Source organism: Schistocerca americana, chromosome 3 (genome assembly GCF_021461395.2).
Source record: "Schistocerca americana isolate TAMUIC-IGC-003095 chromosome 3, iqSchAmer2.1, whole genome shotgun sequence".
Classification (NCBI taxonomy): domain Eukaryota; kingdom Metazoa; phylum Arthropoda; class Insecta; order Orthoptera; family Acrididae; genus Schistocerca; species Schistocerca americana.
The window spans coordinates 90,931,047-90,954,405 of NC_060121.1; the positions used below are offsets into that span (position 1 = coordinate 90,931,047).

At 55.4% G+C, this 23,359-nt stretch overlaps 1 protein-coding gene across 1 annotated transcript in view; it reads left to right on the plus strand.

The window, feature by feature from the left end:
• Positions 1 to 23,359, plus strand: part of LOC124605888 (branchpoint-bridging protein-like) — a 164,848-nt gene that overhangs the window by 56,808 nt on the left and 84,681 nt on the right. The window lies entirely within an intron of this gene.

Consider the following 23,359-nt stretch of genomic DNA (forward strand, 5'->3'; position numbering starts at 1 on the left):
CGCGCCGGGTGTACGGTGCTCTTCACCAGTATCCAGAAGAGCAAATTCGACAATTACAGTGTTGTGAATGGCGTATGTGTAAAGTGAGCCGAGGCGGCTGGCGGTGGAATGTTCGGCTTGCATCGTTGATGTCGGTAATCGGCTGTCCTGCTATCTTTGACTGCTCCCCTGGCGGGTTTTCCGGGTGAACGTGTGACGGGTGAGACACGGTCAGCGTCCAACGAGCCAACTTGTGTTTAAAACTAGCCCGCGTCCCTAACCGTGGTGCATGGACGCCCACCGTGCTCTCCGCCCTTGTATATTGGCGCATGCTGAATGTACGGTGCTCTTCACCAGTATCCAGAAGACCAAATTCGACACTTACAGTGTTGTGAATGGCGTTTGTGTCAAGTGAGCAATGGCGGCTGGCGCTAGGGTGTTCGGCTTGCATCGTTGATGTCGATTTTCGGCTGTCCTGCTATCATTGACTGCTCCCCTGGCGGGTTTTCCGGGTGAACGTGTGACGGGTGAGTCTCGGTCGGCGTTCAACGAGGCAACTTGTGTTTAAAACAAGCCCGCGTCCCTAACCGTGGTGAATGGACCCCGCCGTGCGCGCCACCCTTGTATTTTGGCGCGCGCCGGATGTACGGTGCTCTTCACCAGTATCCAGAAGAGCAAATTCGACAATTACAGTGTTGTGAATGGCGTTTGTGTAAAGTGAGCCATGGCGGCTGGCGGTAGGTTGTTCGGCTTGCATCGTTGATGTCGATAATCGGCTGCCCTGCTATCTTTGACTGCTCCCCTGGCGGGTTTTCCTGGTGAACGTGTGACGGGTGAGTCTCGGTCGGCGTTCAACGAGCCAACTTGTGTTGAAAACAAGCCCGCGTCCCTAACCGTGGTGCATGGACACCGCCGTGCTCGCCGCCCTTGTATTTTAGCGCGCGCCAGATGTACGGTGCTCTTCACCTGTATCCAGAAGACCAAATTCGACAATTACAGTGGTTGGAATGGCGTTTGTGTCAAGTAAGCCATGACGGCTGGCGCTAGGGTGTTCGCCTTGCATCGTTGATGCCGATATTCGGCTGTCCTGCTATCTTTGACTGCTCCCCTGGCGGGTTCTCTGGGTGAACGTGTGACGGGTGAGTCTCGGTTGGCGTTCAACGAGCTACTTGTGTTTAAAACATGCCCGCGTCCCTAACCGTGGTGCATGGACCCCGCCGTGCTCGCCGCCCTTGTATTTTTGCGCGCGCCGGATGTACGTTGCACTTCACCAGTATCCAGAAGACCAAATTCGACAATTACAGTGTTGTGAATGGCGTGTGTGTCAAGTGAGCCATGGCGGCTGGCGCTAGGGTGTTCGGCATGCATCGTTGGTGTCGATTTTCGGCTGTCCTGCTATGTTTGACTGCTCCCCTGGCGGGTTTTCTGGGTGAACGTGTGACGGGTGAGTCTCGGTCGGCGTTCAACGAGCCAACTTGTGTTTAAAACAAGCCCGCGTCCCTAACCGTGGCGCATGGACCCCGCCGTGCTCGCCTCCCTTGTCTTTTGGCGCGCGCCGGATGTACGGTGCTCTTCACCAGTATCCAGAAGACCAAGTTCGACAATTACAGTGTTGTGAATGGCGTTTGTGTCAAGTGAGCCATGGCGGCTGGCGCTAGGTTGTTCGGCTTGGATCGTTGATGTCGATATTCGGCTGTCCTGCATTCTTTGACTGCTCAACTGGCCGGTTTTCCGGCTGAACGTGTGACGGGTGAGTCACGGTCGGCGTTCAACGAGCCAACTTGCGTTGAAAACAAGCCTGCGTCCCTAACCGTGGTGCATGGACCCCGCCGTGCTCGCCGCCCTTGTATTTTGGCGCGTGTCGGATGTACGATGCTCTTCACCAGTATACAGAAGACCAGATTCGACAGTTACAGTGTTTTGAATGGCGTTTGTGTCAAGTGAGCCATGGCGGCTGGCGCTAGGGTGTTCGGCTTGCATTGTTGATGCCGATATTCGGTTGTCCTGCTATCTTTGACTGCTCCCCTGGCGGGTTTCCCGGGTGAACGTGTGCGGGTGAGTCTCGGTCGGCGTTCAACGAGCAACTTGTGTTTAAAACAAGCCCACATCCCTAACCGTGGTGCATGGACCCCGCCGTGCTCGCCGCCCTTGTATTTTGGCGTGCGCCGGATGTGCTGTGCTCTTCACCAGTGTCCAGAAGACCAAATTCGACAATTACTGTGTTGTGAATGGCATTTGTTTCAAGTGAGCCATGGCGGCTGGCGCTAGGGTGTTCGGCTTGCATCGTTGATGTCGATTTTCGGCTGTCCTGCTATCATTGACTGCTCCCCTGGCGGGTTTTCCGGGTGAACGTGTTACGGGTGGGTCTCGGTCGGCGTTCAACGATTCAACTTGTGTTTAAAACAAGCCCGCGTCCCTAACCGAGGTGAATGGACCCCGCCGTGCGCGCCACCCTTGTATTTTGGCGCGCGCCGGGTGTACGGTGCTCTTCACCAGTATCCAGAAGAGCAAATTCGACAATTACAGTGTTGTGAATGGCGTTGTGTAAAGTGAGCCGAGGCGGCTGGCGGTGGAATGTTCGGCTTGCATCGTTGATGTCGGTAATCGGCTGTCCTGCTATTTTTGACTGCTCCCCTGGCGGGTTTCCCGGGTGAACGTGTGCGGGTGAGTCTCGGTCGGCGTTCAACGAGCAACTTGTGTTTAAAACAAGCCCACATCCCTAACCGTGGTGCATGGACCCCGCCGTGCTCGCCGCCCTTGTATTTTGGCGTGCGCCGGATGTGCTGTGCTCTTCACCAGTGTCCAGAAGACCAAATTCGACAATTACTGTGTTGTGAATGGCATTTGTTTCAAGTGAGCCATGGCGGCTGGCGCTAGGGTGTTCGGCTTGCATCGTTGATGTCGGTAATCGGCTGTCCTGCTATTTTTGACTGCTCCCCTGGCGGGTTTTCCGGGTGAACGTGTGACGGGTGAGTCTCGGTCGGCGTTCAACGAGCCAACTTGTGTTGAAAACAAGCCCGCGCCCCTAACCGTGGTGCATGGACACCGCCGTGCTCGCCGCCCTTGTATTTTAGCGCGCGCCAGATGTACGGTGCTCTTCACCTGTATCCAGAAGACCAAATTCGACAATTACAGTGGTTGGAATGGCGTTTGTGTCAAGTAAGCCATGACGGCTGGCGCTAGGGTGTTGGCCTTGCATCGTTGATGCCGATATTCGGCTGTCCTGCTATCTTTGACTGCTCCCCTGGCGGGTTCTCTGGGTGAACGTGTGACGGGTGAGTCTCGGTTGGCGTTCAACGAGCTACTTGTGTTTAAAACAAGCCCGCGTCCCTAACCGTGGTGCATGGACCCCACCGTGCTCGCCGCCCTTGTATTTTTGCGCGCGCCGGATGTACGTTGCACTTCACCAGTATCCAGAAGACCAAATTCGACAATTACAGTGTTGTGAATGGCGTGTGTGTCAAGTGAGGCATGGCGGCTGGCGCTAGGGTGTTCGGCATGCATCGTTGGTGTCGATTTTCGGCTGTCCTGCTATGTTTGACTGCTCCCCTGGCGGGTTTTCTGGGTGAACGTGTGACGGGTGAGTCTCGGTCGGCGTTCAACGAGCCAACTTGTGTTTAAAACAAGCCCGCGTCCCTAACCGTGGCGCATGGACCCCGCCGTGCTCGCCTCCCTTGTCTTTTGGCGCGCGCCGGATGTACGGTGCTCTTCACCAGTATCCAGAAGACCAAGTTCGACAATTACAGTGTTGTGAATGGCGTTTGTGTCAAGTGAGCCATGGCGGCTGGCGCTAGGTTGTTCGGCTTGGATCGTTGATGTCGATATTCGGCTGTCCTGCATTCTTTGACTGCTCAACTGGCCGGTTTTCCGGGTGAACGTGTGACGGGTGAGTCACGGTCGGCGTTCAACGAGCCAACTTGCGTTGAAAACAAGCCTGCGTCCCTAACCGTGGTGCATGGACCCCGCCGTGCTCGCTGCCCTTGTATTTTGGTGCGCCTCGGATGTACTGTGCTCTTCACCAGTATCCAGACGACCAAATTCGACAATTACAGAGTTGTGAATGGCGTTTGTGTCAAGTGAGCAATGGCGGCTGGCGCTAGGGTGTTCGGCTTGCATCGTTGATGTCGATATTCGGCTGTCCTGCTATCTGTAACTGCTCATCTGGCGGGTTTTCCGAGTGAACGTGTGACGGGTGAGTCTCGGTCGGCGTTCAACGAGCCAACTTGTGTTGAAAACAAGCCCGCGTCGTTAACCGTGGTGCATGGACCCCGCCGTGCTTGCCGCCCTTGTATTTTGGCGCGCCCCGGATGTACGGTGCTCTTCACCTGTATCCAGAAGACCAAATTCGACAATTACAGTGTTGTGAATGGCGTTTGTGTCCAGTGAGCCATGACGGCTGGCGCTAGGGTGTTCGGCTTGCATCGTTGATGCCGATATTCGGCTGTCCTGCTATCTTTGACTGCTCACCTGGCGGGTTTTTCGGGTGAACGTGTGACGGGTGAGTCTCTGTTGGCGCTCAACGAGCTACTTGTGTTTAAAACAAGCCCGCGTCCCTAACCATGGTGCATGGACCACGCCGTGCTCGCCGCCCTTGTATTTTGGCGCGCGCCGGATGTACGGTGCTCTTCACCAGTATCCAGAAGACCAAATTCGACAATTACAGTGTTGTGAATGGCGTTTGTGTCAAGTGAGCCATGGCGGCTGGCGCTAGGGTGTTCGGCATGCATCGTTGATGTCGATTTTCGGCTGTCCTGCTATGTTTGACTGCGCCCCTGACGGGTTTTCCGGGTGAACGTGCGACGGGTGAGCCTCGGTCGGGTTCAACGAGCCAACTTGTGTTGAAAACAAGCCCGCGTCCCTAACCGTAGTGCATGGACACCGCCGTGCTCGCCGCCCTTGTATTTTGGCGCGCGCCGGATGTACGGTGCTCTTCACCAGCATCCAGAAGACCAAATACGACAATTACAGTGTTGTGAATGGCGTTTGTGTCCAGTGAGCCATGACGGCTTGCGCTAGGGTGTTCGGCTTGCATCGGTGATGTCGATATTTGGCTTTCCTGCTATCTTTGACTGCTCGCCTTGCGCGTTTTCCGGGTGAACGTGTGACGGGTGAGTCACGGTCGGCGTTCAACGAGCCAACTTGTGTTTAAAACCAGCCCGCGTCCCTAACCGTGGTGCATTGACCCCGCCGTGCTCGCCGCCCTTGTGTTTTGGCGCGCGCCGGATGTACTGTGCTCTTCACCAGTATCCAGAAGACCAAATTCGACAATTACAGTGTTGTGAATGGCGTTTGTGTCAAGTGAGCCATGGCGGCTGGCGCTAGGGTGTTCGGCATGCATCGTTGATGTCGATTTTCGGCTGTCCAGCTATGTTTGACTGCGCCCCTGGCGGGTTTTCCGGGTGAACGTGTGACGAGTGAGTCTCGGTCGACGTTCAACGAGCCAACTTGTGTTGAAAACAAGCCCGCGTCCCTAACCGTGGTGCATGGACCCCGCCGTGCTCGCCGCCCTTGTGTTTTGGCGCGCGCCGGATGTACTGTGCTCTTCACCAGTATCCAGAAGACCAAATTCGACAATTACAGTGTTGTGAATGGCGTTTGTGTCAAGTGAGCAATGGCGGCTTGCGCTAGGGTGTTCGGCTTGCATCGTTGATGTCGATATTCGGCTGTCCTGCTATCTTTAACTGCTCATCTGGCGGGTTTTCCGAGTGAACGTGTGACGGGTGAGTCTCGGTCAGCATTCAACGAGCCAACTTGTGTTGAAAACAAGCCCGCGTCCCTAACCGTGGCGCATGGACCCCGCCGTGCTCGCCGCCCTTGGCTTTTGGCGCGCGACGGATCTACCGTGCTTTTCACCATTATCCAGAAAACCAAATTCGACAATTACAGTGTTGTGAATGGCGTTTGTGTCAAGTGAGCCATGGCGGCTGGCGCTAGGTTGTTTGGCTTTGATCGTTGATGTCGATATTCGGCTGTCCAGCATTCTCTGACTGCTCACCTGGCCGGTTTTCCGGGTGAACGTGTGATGGGTGAGTCACGGTCGGCGTTCAACGAGCCAACTTGTGTTGAAAACAAGCCCGCGTCCCTAACAGTGGTGCATGGACACCGCCGTGCTGGCCTCCCTTGTATTTTGGCGCGCGCCGGATGTACGGTGCTCTTCACCAGTATCCAGAAGACCAAATTCGACAATTACAGTGTTGTGAATGGCGTTTGTGTCAAGTGAGCCATGACGGCTGGCGCTAGGGTGTTCGGCTTGCATCGGTGATGTCGATATTCGGCTGTCCTGCACTCTTTGACTGCTCCCCTGGCCGGTTTTCCGGGTGAACATGTGACGGGTGAGTCACGGTCGGCGTTCAACGAGCCAACTTGTGTTGAAAACAAGCCCGCGTCCCTAACCGTGGTGCATGGACACCGCCGTGCTCGCCGCCCTTGTATTTTGGCGCGCGCCGGATGTACGGTGCTCTTCACCAGCATCCAGAAGAACAAATTCGACAATTACAGTGTTGTGAATGGCGTTTGTGTCCAGTGAGCCATGACGGCTGGCGCTAGGGTGTTCGGCTAGCATCGGTGATGTCGATATTTGGCTTTCCTGCTATCTTTGACTGCTCCCCTTGCGGGTTTTCAGGGTGAACGTGAGAAGGGTGAGTCACGGTCGGCGTTCAACGAGCCAACTTGTGTTGAAAACAAGCCCGCGCCCCTAACCGTGGTGCATGCACCCCGCCGTGCTCGCCGCCCTTGTGTTTTGGCGCGCGCCGGATGTACTGTGCTCTTCACCAGTATCCAGAAGACCAAATTCGACAATTACAGTGTTGTGAATGCCGTTTGTGTCAAGTGAGCCATGGTGGCTGGCGCTAGGGTGTACGGCATGCATCGTTGATGTCGATTTTCGGCTGTCCTGCTATGTTTGACTGCGCCCCTGGCGGGTTTTCCGGGTGAACGTGTGACGGGTGAGTCTCGGTCGGCGTTCAACGAGCCAACTTGTGTTTAAAACAAGCCCGCGTCCCTAACCGTGGCGCATGGACCCCGCCGTGCTCGCCGCCCTTGTATTTTGGCGCGCGCCGGATGTACGGTGCTCTTCACCTGTATCCAGAAGACCAAATTCGACAATTACAGTGTTGTGAATGGCGTTTGTGTCCAGTGAGCCATGACGGCTGGCGCTAGGGTGTTCGGCTTGCATCGGTGATGTCGATATTTGGCATTCCTGCTGTCTTTGACTGCTCCCCTTGCGGATCTTCCGGGTGAACGTGTGACGGGTGAGTCACGGTCGGCGTTCAACGAGCCAACTTGTGTTGAAAACAAGCCCGCGTCCCTAACCGTGGTGCATGGACCCCGCTGTGCTCGCCGCCCTTGTATTTTGGCGCGCGCCGGATGTACTGTGCTCTTTACCAGTATCCAGAAGACCAAATTCGACAATTACAGTGTTGTGAATGGCGTTTGTGTCAAGTGAGCCATGACGGGTGGCGCTAGGGTGTTCGGCTTGCATCGTTGATGCCGATATTCGGCTGTCCTGCTATCTTTGACTGCTCCCCTGGCGGGTTTTCCAGGTGAACGTGTGACGGGTGAGTCACGGTCGGCGTTCAACGAGCCAACTTGTGTTGAAAACAATCCCGCGTCCCTAACCGTGGTGCATGGACCCCGCCGTGCTCGCCGCCCTTGTATTTTGGCGCGCGCCGGATGTACGGTGCTCTTCACCTGTATCCAGAAGACCAAACTCGACAATTAATGTGTTGTGAATGGCGTTTGTATCAAGTGAGCCATGACGGCTGGCGCTAGGGTGTTCGGCTTGCATCGTTGATGTCGATATTCGGCTGTCCTGCTATCTTTTACTGCTCTGCTTGCGGGTCTTAAAGGTGAACGTGTGACGGGTGAGTCTCGGTCGGCGTTCAACGAGCCAACTTGTGTTGAAAACAAGCCCGCGTCCCTAACCGTGGTGCATGGACCCCGCCTTGCTCGCCGCCCTTGTATCTTGGCATGCGCTGGATGTACGGTGCTCTTCACCTGTATCCAGAAGACCAAATTCGACAATTACAGTGCTGTGAATGGCGTTTGTGTCAAGTGAGCCATGACGGCTGGCGCTAGGATGTTCGGCTTGCATCGTTGATGCCGATATTCGGCTGTCCTGCTATCTTTAACTGCTCCCCTGGCGGGTTTTCCGGGTGAACGTGTGACTGGTGGTCACGGTCGGCGTTCAACGAGCCAACTTGTGTAGAAAACAAGCCCGCGTCCCTAACCGTGGTGCATGGACCCCGCCGTGCTCGCCGCCCTTGTATTTTGGCGCGCGCCGGATGTACGGTGCTCTTCACCTGTATCCAGAAGACCAAATTCGACAATTACAGTGTTGTGAATGGCGTTTGTGTCAAGTGAGCCATGACGGCTGGGGCCAGGGTGTTCGGCTTGCATCGTTGATGTCGATATTCGGCTGTCCTGCTATCTTTGACTGCTCCCCTTGCGGGTCTTCCAGGTGAACGTGTGACGGGTGGTCACGGTCGGCGTTCAACGAGCCAACTTGTGTTGAAAACAAGCCCGCGTCCCTAACCGTGGTGCATGGACCCCGCCGTGCTCGCCGCCCTTGTATTTTGGCGCGCGCCGGATGTACGGTGCTCTTCACCTGTATCCAGAAGACCAAATTCGACAATTACAGTATTGTGAATGGCGTTTGTGTCAAGTGAGCCATGACGGCTGGCGCTAGGGTGCTCGGCTTGCATCGTTGATGCCGATATTCGGCTGTCCTGCTGTCTTTGACTGCTCCCCTGGCGGGTTTTCCGGGTGAACGTGTGACGGGTGAGTCTCTGTTGGCGTTCAACGAGCTACTTGTGTTTAAAACAAGCCCGCGTCCCTAACCGTGGTGCATGGACCCCGCCATGCTCGCCGCCCTTGTATTTTGGCGCGCGCCGGATGTACGGTGCTCTTCACCTGTATCCAGAAGACCAAATTCGACAATTACAGTGTTGTGAATGGCGTTTGTGTCAAGTGAGCCATGACGGCTGGCGCTAGGGTGTTCGGCTTGCATCGTTGATGTCGATATTCGGCTGTCCTGCTATCTTTGACTGCTCCCCTGGCGGGTCTTCCGGGTGAACGTGTGACGGGTGAGTCTCGGTCGGCGTTCAACGAGCCAACTTGTGTTGAAAACAAGCCCGCGTCCCTAACCGTGGTGCATGGACCCCGCCTTGCTCGCCGCCCTTGTATTTTGGCGCGCGCCGGATGTACGGTGCTCTTCACCTGTATCCAGAAGACCAAATTCGACAATTACAGTGTTGTGAATGGCGTTTGTGTAAAGTGAGCCACGACGGCTGGCGCTAGGGTGTTCGGCTTGCATCGTTGATGCCGATATTCGGCTGTCCTGCTATCTTTAACTGCTCCCCTGGCGGGTTTTCCGGGTGAACGTGTGACGGGTGGTCACGGTCGGCGTTCAACGAGCCAACTTGTGTTGAAAACAAGCCCGCGTCCCTAACCGTGGTGCATGGACCCCGCCGTGCTCGCCGCCCTTGTATTATGGCGCGCGCCGGATGTACGGTGCTCTTCACCTGTATCCAAAAGACCAAATTCGACAATTACAGTGTTGTGAATGGCGTTTGTGTCAAGTGAGCCATGACGGCTGGCGCTAGGGTGTTCGGCTTGCATCGTTGATGCCGATATTCGGCTGTCCTGCTATCTTTGACTGCTCCCCTGGCGGGTTTTCCGGGTGAACGCGTGACGGGTGAGTCTCTGTTGGCGTTCAACGAGCCAACTTGTGTTGAAAACAAGCCCGCGTCCCTAACCGTGGTGCATGGACCCCGCCGTGCTCGCCGCCCTTGTATTTTGGCGCGCGCCGGATGTACGGTGCTCTTCACCTGTATCCAGAAGACCAAATTCGACAATCACAGTGTTGTGAATGGCGTTTGTGTCAAGTGAGCCATGACGGCTGGCGCTAGGGTGTTCGGCTTGCATCGTTGATGTCGATATTCGGCTGTCCTGCTATCTTTAACTGCTCATCTGGCGGGTTTTCCGAGTGAACGTGTGACGGGTGAGTCTCGGTTGGCGTTCAACGAGCCAACTTGTGTTTAAAACAAGCCTGCGTCCCTAACCGTGGTGCATGGACAACGCCGTGCTCGCCGCCCTTGTATTTTGGCGCGCGCCGGATGTACGGTGCTCTTCACCAGTATCCAGAAGACCAAATTCGACAATTACAGTGTTGTGAATGGCGTTTGTGTCAAGTGAGCCATGACGGCTGGCGCTAGGGTGTTCGGCTTGCATCGTTGATGCCGATATTCGGCTGTCGTGCTATCTTTGACTGCTCCCCTGGCGGGTTTTCCGGGTGATCGTGTGACGGGTGAGTCTCTGTTGGCGTTCAACGAGCTACTTGTGTTTAAAACAAGCCCGCGTCCCTAACCGTGGTGCATGGACCCCGCCGTGCTCGCCGCCCTTGTATTTTGGCGCGCCGGATGTACGGTGCTCTTCACCTGTATCCAGAAGACCAAATTCGACAATTACAGTGTTGTGAATGGCGTTTGTGTCAAGTGAGCCATGACGGCTGGCGCTAGGGTGTTCGGCTTGCATCGTTGATGCCGATATTCGGCTGTCCTGCTATCTTTGACTGCTCCCCTGGCGGGTTTTCCGGGTGAACGTGTGACGGGTGAGTCTCTGTTCGCGTTCAACGAGCTGCTTGTGTTTAAAACAAGCCCGCGTCCCTAACCGTGTTGCATGGACCCCGCCGTGTTCGCCGCCCTTGTATTTTGGCGCGCGCCGGATGTACGGTGCTCTTCACCAGTATCCATAAGATCAAATTCGACAATTACAGTGTTGTGAATGGCGTTTGTGTCAAGTGAGCCATGGCGTCTGGCCCTAGGGTGTTCGGCTTGCATCAATGATGTCGATATTCGGCTGTCCTGCAATCTTTGACTGCTCCCCTGGCGAGTTTTCCGGGTTAACGTGTGACGGGTGAGTCTCCGTCGGCGTTCAACGAGCCAACTTTTGTTTAAAACAAGCCCGCGTCCCTAACCGTGGTGCATGGACCCCGCCGTGCTCGCCGCCCTTGTATTTTGGCGCGCGCCGGATGTACGGTGCTCTTCACCTGTATCCAGAAGACCAAATTCGACAATTACAGTGTTGTGAATGGCGTTTGTGTCCAGTGAGCCATGACGGCTGGCGCTAGGGTGTTCGGCTTGCATCGGTGATGTCGGTATTTGCCTTTCCTGCTGTCTTTGACTGCTCCCCTTTCTGGTCTTCCGGGTGAACGTGTGACGGGTGAGTCACGGTCGGCGTTCAACGAGCCAACTAGTGTTGAAAACAAGCCCGCGTCCCTAACCGTGGTGCATGGACCCCGCCGTGCTCGCCGCCCTTGTATTTTGGCGCGCGCCGGATGTACTGTGCTCTTCACCAGTATCCAGAAGAACAAATTCGACAATTACAGTGTTGTGAATGGCGTTTGTGTCAAGTGAGCAATGGCGGCTGGCGCTAGGGTGTTCGGCTTGCATCGTTGATGTCGATATTCGGCTGTCCTGCTATCTTTAACTGCTCATCTGGCGGGTTTTCCGAGTGAACGTGTGACGGGTGAGTCTCGGTCGGCGTTCAACGAGCCAACTTGTGTTGAAAACAAGCCCGCGTCCTTAATCGTGGTGCATGGACCCCGCCGTGCTCGCCGCCCTTGTATTTTGGCGCGCGCCGGATGTACGGTGCTCTTCACCTGTATCCAGAAGACCAAATTCGACAATTACAGTGTTGTGCATGGCGCTTGTGTCAAGTGAGCCATGACGGCTGGCGCTAGGGTGTTCGGCTTGCATCGTTGATGTCGATATTCGGCTGTCCTGCTATCTTTGACTGCTCCCCTTGCGGGTCTTCCGGGTGAACGTGTGACGGGTGAGTCTCGGTCGGCGTTCAACGAGCCAACTTGTGTTGAAAACAAGCCCGCGTCCCTAACCGTGGTGCATGGACCCCGCCTTGCTCGCCGCCCTTGTATTTTGGCGCGTGCCGGATGTACGGTGCTCTTCACCTGTATCCAGAAGACCAAATTCGACAATTACAGTGTTGTGAATGGCGTTTGTGTCAAGTGAGCCATGACGGCTGGCGCTAGGGTGTTCAGCTTGCATCGTTGATGCCGATATTCGGCTGTCCTGCTATCTTTAACTGCTCCCCTGGCGGGTTTTCCGGGTGAACGTGTGACGGGTGGTCACGGTCGGCGTTCAACGAGCCAACTTGTGTTGAAAACAAGCCCGCGTCCCTAACCGTGGTGCATGGACCCCGCCGTGCTCGCCGCCCTTGTATTTTGGCGCGCGCCGGATGTACGGTGCTCTTCACCTGTATCCAGAAGACCAAATTCGACAATTACAGTGTTGTGAATGGCGTTTGTGTCAAGTGAGCCATGACGGCTGGCGCTAGGGTGTTCGGCTTGCATCGTTGATGCCGATATTCGGCTGTCCTGCTATCTTTGACTGCTCCCCTGGCGGGTTTTCCGGGTGAACGTGTGACGGGTGATTCTCTGTTGGCGTTCAACGAGCTACTTGTGTTTAAAACAAGCCCGCGTCCCTAACCGTGGTGCATGGACCCCGCCGTGCTCGCCGCCCTTGTATTTTGGCGCGCGCCGGATGTACGGTGCTCTTCACCTGTATCCAGAAGACCAAATTCGACAATTACAGTGTTGTGAATGGCGTTTGTGTCAAGTGAGCAATGGCGGCTGGCGCTAGGGTGTTCGGCTTGCATCGTTGATGTCGATATTCGGCTGTCCTGCTATCTTTAACTGCTCATCTGGCGGGTTTTCCGAGTGAACGTGTGACGGGTGAGTCTCGGTCGGCGTTCAACGAGCCAACTTGTGTTGAAAACAAGCCCGCGTCCCTAACCGTGGTCCATGGACCCCACCGTGCTCGCCGCCGTTGTATTTTGGCGCGCACCGGATGTACTGTGCTCTTCACCAGTATCCAGAAGACCAAATTCGACAATTACAGTGTTGTGAATGGCGTTTGTGTCAAGTGAGCAATGGCGGCTGGCGCTAGGGTGTTCGGCTTGCATCGTTGATGTCGATATTCGGCTGTCCTGCTATCTTTAACTGCTCATCTGGCGGGTTTTCCGAGTGAACGTGTGATGGGTGAGACTCGGTCGGCGTTCAACGAGTCAACTTGTGTTGAAAACAAGCCTGCGTCCCTAACCGTGGTGCATGGACCCCGCCGTGCGCGCCGCCCTTGTATTTTGGCGCACGCCGGATGTACGGTGCTCTTCACCTGTATCCAGGAGACCAAATTCGACAATTACAGTATTGTGAATGGCGTTTGTGTCAAGTGAGCCATGACGGCTGGCGCTAGGGTGTTCGGCTTGCATCGTTGATGCCGATATTCGGCTGTCCTGCTATCTTTGACTGCTCCCCTGGCGGGTTTTCCAGGTGAACGTGTGACGGGTGAGTCACGGTCGGCGTTCAACGAGCCAACTTGTGTTGAAAACAAGCCCGCGTCCCTAACCGTGGTGCATGGACCCCGCCGTGCTCGCCGCCCTTGTATTTTGGCGCGCGCCGGATGTACGGTGCTCTTCACCTGTAGCCAGAAGACCAAATTCGACAATTACAGTGTTGTGAATGGCGTTTGTGTCAAGTGAGCCATGACGGCTGGCGCTAGGGTGTTCGGCTTGCATCGTTGATGTCGATATTCGGCTGTCCTGCTATCTTTAACTGCTCATCTGGCGGGTTTTCCGAGTGAACGAGTGATGGGTGAGTCTCGGTCGGCGTTCAACGAGCCAACTTGTGTTGAAAACAAGCCCGCGTCCCTAACCGTGGTGCATGGACCCCGCCGTGCTCGCCGCCCTTGTATTTTGGCGCGCGCCGGATGTACGGTGCTCTTCACCTGTATCCAGGAGACCAAATTCGACAATTACAGTATTGTGAATGGCGTTTGTGTCAAGTGAGCCATGACGGCTGGCGCTAGGGTGTTCGGCTTGCATCGTTGATGCCGATATTCGGCTGTCCTGCTATCTTTGACTGCTCCCCTGGCGGGTTTTCCGGGTGAACGTGTGATGGGTGAGTCTCTGTTGGCGTTCAACGAGCTACTTATGTTTAAAACAAGCCCGCGTCCCTAACCGTGGTGCATGGACCCCGCCGTGCTCGCTGCCCTTGTATTTTGGCGCGCGCCGGATGTACGGTGCTCTTCACCTGTATCCAGAAGACCAAATTCGACAATTACAGTGTTGTGAATGGCGTTTGTGTCAAGTGAGCCATGACGGCTGGCGCTAGGGTGTTCAGCTTGCATCGTTGATGCCGATATTCGGCTGTCCTGCTATCTTTGACTGCTCCCCTGGCGGGTTTTCCGGGTGAACGTGTGACGGGTGAGTCTCTGTTGGCGTTCAACGAGCTGCTTGTGTTTAAAACAAGCCTGCGTCCCTAACCGTGGTGCATGGACCCCGCCGTGCTCGCCGCCCTTGTATTTTGGCGCGCGCCGGATGTACGGTGCTCTTCACCAGTATCCAGAAGACCAAATTCGAGAATTACAGTTTTGTGAATGGCGTTTGTGTCAAGTGAGCCATGGCGGCTGGCGCTAGGGTGTTCGGCATGCGTCGTTGATGTCGATATTCGGCTGTCCTGCTATCTTTAACTGCTCATCTGGCGGGTTTTCCGAGTGAACGTGTGACGGGTGAGTCTCGGTTGGCGTTCAACGAGCCAACTTGTGTTTAAAACAAGCCTGCGTCCCTAACCGTGGTGCATGGACAACGCCGTGCTCGCCGCCCTTGTATTTTGGCGCGCGCCGGATGTACGGTGCTCTTCACCAGTATCCAGAAGACCAAATTCGACAATTACAGTGTTGTGAATGGCGTTTGTGTCAAGTGAGCCATGACGGCTGGCGCTAGGGTGTTCGGCTTGCATCGTTGATGCCGATATTCGGCTGTCCTGCTATCTTTGACTGCTCCCCTGGCGGGTTTTCCGGGTGAACGTGTGACGGGTGAGTCTCTGTTGGCGTTCAACGAGCTACTTGTGTTTAAAACAAGCCCGCGTCCCTAACCGTGGTGCATGGACCCCGCCGTGCTCGCCGCCCTTGTATTTTGGCGCGCCGGATGTACGGTGCTCTTCACCTGTATCCAGAAGACCAAATTCGACAATTACAGTGTTGTGAATGGCGTTTGTGTCAAGTGGGCCATGACGGCTGGCGCTAGGGTGTTTGGCTTGCATCGTTGATGCCGATATTCGGCTGTCCTGCTATCTTTGACTGCTCCCCTGGCGGGTTTTCCGGGTGAACGTGTGACGGGTGAGTCTCTGTTCGCGTTCAACGAGCTGCTTGTGTTTAAAACAAGCCCGCGTCCCTAACCGTGTTGCATGGACCCCGCCGTGTTCGCCGCCCTTGTATTTTGGCGCGCGCCGGATGTACGGTGCTCTTCACCAGTATCCAAAAGATCAAATTCGACAATTACAGTGTTGTGAATGGCGTTTGTGTCAAGTGAGCCATGGCGTCTGGCCCTAGGGTGTTCGGCTTGCATCAATGATGTCGATATTCGGCTGTCCTGCAATCTTTGACTGCTCCCCTGGCGAGTTTTCCGGGTTAACGTGTGACGGGTGAGTCTCCGTCGGCGTTCAACGAGCCAACTTTTGTTTAAAACAAGCCCGCGTCCCTAACCGTGGTGCATGGACCCCGCCGTGCTCGCCGCCCTTGTATTTTGGCGCGCGCCGGATGTACGGTGCTCTTCACCTGTATCCAGAAGACCAAATTCGACAATTACAGTGTTGTGAATGGCGTTTGTGTCCAGTGAGCCATGACGGCTGGCGCTAGGGTGTTCGGCTTGCATCGGTGATGTCGGTATTTGCCTTTCCTGCTGTCTTTGACTGCTCCCCTTGCTGGTCTTCCGGGTGAACGTGTGACGGGTGAGTCACGGTCGGCGTTCAACGAGCCAACTAGTGTTGAAAACAAGCCCGCGTCCCTAACCGTGGTGCATGGACCCCGCCGTGCTCGCCGCCCTTGTATTTTGGCGCGCGCCGGATGTACTGTGCTCTTCACCAGTATCCAGAAGAACAAATTCGACAATTACAGTGTTGTGAATGGCGTTTGTGTCAAGTGAGCAATGGCGGCTGGCGCTAGGGTGTTCGGCTTGCATCGTTGATGTCGATATTCGGCTGTCCTGCTATCTTTAACTGCTCATCTGGCGGGTTTTCCGAGTGAACGTGTGACGGGTGAGTCTCGGTCGGCGTTCAACGAGCCAACTTGTGTTGAAAACAAGCCCGCGTCCTTAATCGTGGTGCATGGACCCCGCCGTGCTCGCCGCCCTTGTATTTTGGCGCGCGCCGGATGTACAGTGCTCTTCACCTGTATCCAGAAGATCAAATTCGACAATTACGGTGTTGTGAATGGCGTTTGTGTCAAGTGAGCCATGACGGCTGGCGCTAGGGTGTTCGGCTTGCATCGTTGATGCCGATATTCGGCTGTCCTGCTATCTTTGACTGCTCCCCTGGCGGGTTTTCCTGGTGAACGTGTGACGGGTGAGTCACGGTCGGCGTTCAACGAGCCAACTTGTGTTGAAAACAAGCCCGCGTCCCTAACCGTGGTGCATGGACCCCGCCGTGCTCGCCGCCCTTGTATTTTGGCGCGCGCCGGATGTACGGTGCTCTTCACCTGTATCCAGAAGACCAAATTCGACAATTACAGTGTTGTGCATGGCGCTTGTGTCAAGTGAGCCATGACGGCTGGCGCTAGGGTGTTCGGCTTGCATCGTTGATGTCGATATTCGGCTGTCCTGCTATTTTTGACTGCTCCCCTTGCGGGTCTTCCGGGTGAACGTGTGACGGGTGAGTCTCGGTCGGCGTTCAACGAGCCAACTTGTGTTGAAAACAAGCCCGCGTCCCTAACCGTGGTGCATGGACCCCGCCTTGCTCGCCGCCCTTGTATTTTGGCGCGTGCCGGATGTACGGTGCTCTTCACCTGTATCCAGAAGACCAAATTCGACAATTACAGTGTTGTGAATGGCGTTTGTGTCAAGTGAGCCATGACGGCTGGCGCTAGGGTGTTCGGCTTGCATCGTTGATGCCGATATTCGGCTGTCCTGCTATCTTTAACTGGTCCCCTGGCGGGTTTTCCGGGTGAACGTGTGACGGGTGGTCACGGTCGGCGTTCAACGAGCCAACTTGTGTTAAAAACAAGCCCGCGTCCCTAACCGTGGTGCATGGACCCCGCCGTGCTCGCCGCCCTTGTATTTTGGCGCGCGCCGGATGTACGGTGCTCTTCACCTGTATCCAGAAGACCAAATTCGACAATTACAGTGTTGTGAATGGCGTTTGTATCAAGTGAGCCATGACGGCTGGCGCTAGGGTGTTCGGCTTGCATCGTTGATGCCGATATTCGGCTGTCCTGCTATCTTTGACTGCTCCCCTGGCGGGTTTTCCGGGTGAACGTGTGACGGGTGAGTCTCTGTTGGCGTTCAACGAGCTACTTGTGTTTAAAACAAGCCCGCGTCCCTAACCGTGGTGCATGGACCCCGCCGTGCTCGCCGCCCTTGTATTTTGGCGCGCGCCGGATGTACGGTGCTCTTCACCTGTATCCAGAAGACCAAATTCGACAATTACAGTGTTGTGAATGGCGTTTGTGTCAAGTGAGCAATGGCGGCTGGCGCTAGGGTGTTCGGCTTGCATCGTTGATGTCGATATTCGGCTGTCCTGCTATCTTTAACTGCTCATCTGGCGGGTTTTCCGAGTGAACGTGTGACGGGTGAGTCTCGGTCGGCGTTCAACGAGCCAACTTGTGTTGAAAACAAGCCCGCGTCCCTAACCATGGTCCATGGACCCCACCGTGCTCGCCGCCGTTGTATTTTGGCGCGCACCGGATGTACTGTGCTCTTCACCAGTATCCAGAAGACCAAATTCGACAATTACAGTGTTGTGAATGGCGTTTGTGTCAAGTGAGCAATGGCGGCTGGCGCTAGGGTGTTCGGCTTGCATCGTTGATGTCGATATTCGGCTGTCCTGCTATCTTTAACTGCTCATCTGGCGGGTTTTCCGAGTGAACGTGTGATGGGTGAGACTCGGTCGGCGTTCAACGAGTCAACTTGTGTTGAAAACAAGCCTGCGTCCCTAACCGTGGTGCATGGACCCCGCCGTGCGCGCCGCCCTTGTATTTTGGCGCACGCCGGATGTACGGTGCTCTTCACCTGTATCCAGGAGACCAAATTCGACAATTACAGTATTGTGAATGGCGTTTGTGTCAAGTGAGCCATGACGGCTGGCGCTAGGGTGTTCGGCTTGCATCGTTGATGCCGATATTCGGCTGTCCTGCTATCTTTGACTGCTCCCCTGGCGGGTTTTCCGGGTGAACGTGTGATGGGTGAGTCTCTGTTGGCGTTCAACGAGCTACTTATGTTTAAAACAAGCCCGCGTCCCTAACCGTGGTGCATGGACCCCGCCGTGCTCGCCGCCCTTGTATTTTGGCGCGCGCCGGATGTACGGTGCTCTTCACCTGTATCCAGAAGACCAAATTCGACAATTACAGTGTTGTGAATGGCGTTTGTGTCAAGTGAGCCATGACGGCTGGCGCTAGGGTGTTCAGCTTGCATCGTTGATGCCGATATTCGGCTGTCCTGCTATCTTTGACTGCTCCCCTGGCGGGTTTTCCGGGTGAACGTGTGACGGGTGAGTCTCTGTTGGCGTTCAACGAGCTGCTTGTGTTTAAAACAAGCCTGCGTCCCTAACCGTGGTGCATGGACCCCGCCGTGCTCGTCGCCCTTGTATTTTGGCGCGCGCCGGATGTACGGTGCTCTTCACCAGTATCCAGAAGACCAAATTCGAGAATTACAGTTTTGTGAATGGCGTTTGTGTCAAGTGAGCCATGGCGGCTGGCGCTAGGGTGTTCGGCATGCGTCGTTGATGTCGATATTCGGCTGTCCTGCTATCTTTAACTGCTCATCTGGCGGGTTTTCCGAGTGAACGTGTGACGGGTGAGTCTCGGTTGGCGTTCAACGAGTCAACTTGTGTTTAAAACAAGCCTGCGTCCCTAACCGTGGTGCATGGACAACGCCGTGCTCGCCGCCCTTGTATTTTGGCGCGCGCCGGATGTACGGTGCTCTTCACCAGTATCCAGAAGACCAAATTCGACAATTACAGTGTTGTGAATGGCGTTTGTGTCAAGTGAGCCATGACGGCTGGCGCTAGGGTGTTCGGCTTGCATCGTTGATGCCGATATTCGGCTGTCCTGCTATCTTTGACTGCTCCCCTGGCGGGTTTTCCGGGTGAACGTGTGACGGGTGAGTCTCTGTTCGCGTTCAACGAGCTGCTTGTGTTTAAAACAAGCCCGCGTCCCTAACCGTGTTGCATGGACCCCGCCGTGTTCGCCGCCCTTGTATTTTGGCGCGCGCCGGATGTACGGTGCTCTTCACCAGTATCCAAAAGATCAAATTCGACAATTACAGTGTTGTGAATGGCGTTTGTGTCAAGTGAGCCATGGCGTCTGGCCCTAGGGTGTTCGGCTTGCATCAATGATGTCGATATTCGGCTGTCCTGCAATCTTTGACTGCTCCCCAGGCGAGTTTTCCGGGTTAACGTGTGACGGGTGAGTCTCCGTCGGCGTTCAACGAGCCAACTTTTGTTTAAAACAAGCCCGCGTCCCTAACCGTGGTGCATGGACCACGCCGTGCTCGCCGCCCTTGTATTTTGGCGCGCGCCGGATGTACGGTGCTCTTCACCTGTATCCAGAAGACCAAATTCGACAATTACAGTGTTGTGAATGGCGTTTGTGTCCAGTGAGCCATGACGGCTGGCGCTAGGGTGTTCGGCTTGCATCGGTGATGTCGGTATTTGCCTTTCCTGCTGTCTTTGACTGCTCCCCTTGCTGGTCTTCCGGGTGAACGTGTGACGGGTGAGTCACGGTCGGCGTTCAACGAGCCAACTAGTGTTGAAAACAAGCCCGCGTCCCTAACCGTGGTGCATGGACCCCGCCGTGCTCGCCGCCCTTGTATTTTGGCGCGCGCCGGATGTACTGTGCTCTTCACCAGTATCCAGAAGAACAAATTCGACAATTACAGTGTTGTGAATGGCGTTTGTGTCAAGTGAGCAATGGCGGCTGGCGCTAGGGTGTTCGGCTTGCATCGTTGATGTCGATATTCGGCTGTCCTGCTATCTTTAACTGCTCATCTGGCGGGTTTTCCGAGTGAACGTGTGACGGGTGAGTCTCGGTCGGCGTTCAACGAGCCAACTTGTGTTGAAAACAAGCCCGCGTCCTTAATCGTGGTGCATGGACCCCGCCGTGCTCGCCGCCCTTGTATTTTGGCGCGCGCCGGATGTACGGTGCTCTTCACCTGTATCCAGAAGACCAAATTCGACAATTACAGTGTTGTGAATGGCGTTTGTGTCAAGTGAGCCATGACGGCTGGCGCTAGGGTGTTCGGCTTGCATCGTTGATGCCGATATTCGGCTGTCCTGCTATCTTTGACTGCTCCCCTGGCGGGTTTTCCAGGTGAACGTGTGACGGGTGAGTCACGGTCGGCGTTCAACGAGCCAACTTGTGTTGAAAACAAGCCCGCGTCCCTAACCGTGGTGCATGGACCCCGCCGTGCTCGCCGCACTTGTATTCTGGCGCGCGCCGGATGTACGGTGCTCTTCACCTGTATCCAGAAGACCAAATTCGACAATTACAGTGTTGTGCATGGCGCTTGTGTCAAGTGAGCCATGACGGCTGGCGCTAGGGTGTTCGGCTTGCATCGTTGATGTCGATATTCGGCTGTCCTGCTATCTTTGACTGCTCCCCTTGCGGGTCTTCCGGGTGAACGTGTGACGGGTGAGTCTCGGTCGGCGTTCGACGAGCCAACTTGTGTTGAAAACAAGCCCGCGTCCCTAACCGTGGTGCATGGACCCCGCCTTGCTCGCCGCCCTTATATTTGGCGCGTGCCGGATGTACGGTGCTCTTCACCTGTATCCAGAAGACCAAATTCGACAATTACAGTGTTGTGAATGGCGTTTGTGTCAAGTGAGCCATGACGGCTGGCGCTAGGGTGTTCGGCTTGCATCGTTGATGCCGATATTCGGCTGTCCTGCTATCTTTGACTGCTCCCCTGGCGGGTTTTCCGGGTGAACGTGTGACGGGTGAGTCTCTGTTGGCGTTCAACGAGCTACTTGTGTTTAAAACAAGCCCGCGTCCCTAACCGTGGTGCATGGACCCCGCCGTGCTCGCCGCCCTTGTATTTTGGCGCGCGCCGGATGTACGGTGCTCTTCACCTGTATCCAGAAGACCAAATTCGACAATTACAGTGTTGTGAATGGCGTTTGTGTCAAGTGAGCAATGGCGGCTGGCGCTAGGGTGTTCGGCTTGCATCGTTGATGTCGATATTCGGCTGTCCTGCTATCTTTAACTGCTCATCTGGCGGGTTTTCCGAGTGAACGTGTGACGGGTGAGTCTCGGTCGGCGTTCAACGAGCCAACTTGTGTTGAAAACAAGCCCGCGTCCCTAACCATGGTCCATGGACCCCACCGTGCTCGCCGCCGTTGTATTTTGGCGCGCACCGGATGTACTGTGCTCTTCACCAGTATCCAGAAGACCAAATTCGACAATTACAGTGTTGTGAATGGCGTTTGTGTCAAGTGAGCAATGGCGGCTGGCGCTAGGGTGTTCGGCTTGCATCGTTGATGTCGATATTCGGCTGTCCTGCTATCTTTAACTGCTCATCTGGCGGGTTTTCCGAGTGAACGTGTGATGGGTGAGACTCGGTCGGCGTTCAACGAGTCAACTTGTGTTGAAAACAAGCCTGCGTCCCTAACCGTGGTGCATGGACCCCGCCGTGCGCGCCGCCCTTGTATTTTGGCGCACGCCGGATGTACGGTGCTCTTCACCTGTATCCAGGAGACCAAATTCGACAATTACAGTATTGTGAATGGCGTTTGTGTCAAGTGAGCCATGACGGCTGGCGCTAGGGTGTTCGGCTTGCATCGTTGATGCCGATATTCGGCTGTCCTGCTATCTTTGACTGCTCCCCTGGCGGGTTTTCCAGGTGAACGTGTGACGGGTGAGTCACGGTCGGCGTTCAACGAGCCAACTTGTGTTGAAAACAAGCCCGCGTCCCTAACCGTGGTGCATGGACCCCGCCGTGCTCGCCGCCCTTGTATTTTGGCGCGCGCCGGATGTACGGTGCTCTTCACCTGTAGCCAGATGCCCAAGTTCGACAATTACAGTGTTGTGAATGGCGTTTGTGTCAAGTGAGCCATGACGGCTGGCGCTAGGGTGTTCGGCTTGCATCGTTGATGCCGATATTCGGCTGTCCTGCTATCTTTGACTGCTCCCCTGGCGGGTTTTCCAGGTGAACGTGTGACGGGTGAGTCTCGGTCGGCGTTCAACGAGCCAACTTGTGTTTAAAACAAGCCCGCGTCCCTAACCGTGGTGCATGGACCACGCCGTGCTCGCCGCCCTTGTATTTTGGCGCGCGCCGGATGTACTGTGCTCTTCACCAGTATCCAGAAGACCAAATTCGACAATTACAGTGTTGTGAATGGCGTTTGTGTCAAGTGAGCCATGACGGCTGGCGCTAGGGTGTTCGGCTTGCATCGTTGATGTCGATATTCGGCTGTCCTGCTATCTTTAACTGCTCATCTGGCGGGTTTTCCGAGTGAACGTGTGGTGGGTGAGTCTCGGTCGGCGTTCAACGAGCCAACTTGTGTTGAAAACAAGCCCGCGTCCCTAACCGTGGTGCATGGACCCCGCCGTGCTCGCCGCCCTTGTATTTTGGCGCGCGCCGGATGTACGGTGCTCTTCACCTGTATCCAGGAGACCAAATTCGACAATTACAGTATTGTGAATGGCGTTTGTGTCAAGTGAGCCATGACGGCTGGCGCTAGGGTGTTCGGCTTGCATCGTTGATGCCGATATTCGGCTGTCCTGCTATCTTTGACTGCTCCCCTGGCGGGTTTTCCGGGTGAACGTGTGATGGGTGAGTCTCTGTTGGCGTTCAACGAGCTACTTATGTTTAAAACAAGCCCGCGTCCCTAACCGTGGTGCATGGACCCCGCCGTGCTCGCCGCCCTTGTATTTTGGCGCGCGCCGGATGTACGGTGCTCTTCACCTGTATCCAGAAGACCAAATTCGACAATTACAGTGTTGTGAATGGCGTTTGTGTCAAGTGAGCCATGACGGCTGGCGCTAGGGTGTTCAGCTTGCATCGTTGATGCCGATATTTGGCTGTCCTGCTATCTTTGACTGCTCCCCTGGCGGGTTTTCCGGGTGAACGTGTGACGGGTGAGTCTCTGTTGGCGTTCAACGAGCTGCTTGTGTTTAAAACAAGCCTGCGTCCCTAACCGTGGTGCATGGACCCCGCCGTGCTCGCCGCCCTTGTATTTTGGCGCGCGCCGGATGTACGGTGCTCTTCACCAGTATCCAGAAGACCAAATTCGAGAATTACAGTTTTGTGAATGGCGTTTGTGTCAAGTGAGCCATGGCGGCTGGCGCTAGGGTGTTCGGCATGCGTCGTTGATGTCGAT